The sequence below is a fragment of the Seriola lalandi genome, unplaced genomic scaffold (genome assembly GCF_002814215.2).
Source record: "Seriola lalandi dorsalis isolate HSWRI2012SDOR001 ecotype SW California unplaced genomic scaffold, Sedor1 jcf7180002054924, whole genome shotgun sequence".
Classification (NCBI taxonomy): Eukaryota; Metazoa; Chordata; class Actinopteri; order Carangiformes; family Carangidae; genus Seriola; species Seriola lalandi.
The window spans coordinates 1-532 of NW_019525476.1; positions in this window are offsets into that span (position 1 = coordinate 1).

The window sequence follows — 532 nt, forward strand, 5'->3', positions numbered from 1 at the left end:
CAAATGTTTATCCTCTTGATGAATGTTGCCCTCACTTTATGCTCTTTTCCTCCCCCTGTTGGTTTATGCACAGTCAGAAATCGTATACCTTCTATTTTTGGGATAGGTTTCCCTCATACTGGAAGCACCTAATTCAGAGGACTGCTTCCCATGGTGATCAACCTTTTGCTGGGGCTGAAATGCTAACATCTACTCCTCCTGTTAAGAATATATTTTGGATTTAACTTAAATTATTTTCTCTTTGTCTTTCATGAGTTTTACATTTGCATTCACTAGTGGGACACAAACACGACTCCAAATCAATGCTAATATCACTCTATGTCAAATGAATGTATAAGCAACTGTTTGCTAACTAGACCAACATATCAACTTAAGGAGATCATAATATGTTTACAGCATGTGGTGCTGCCCCCAGATGGCCAAAAAACATTAAGTGCAGGCTTAACATGATTATATTTTTTACCGATTTGTACTGAACCAATTATTGTAAATTTGTGGGAATTTCACAGAACATGTTTAAAGGCAATTTTTT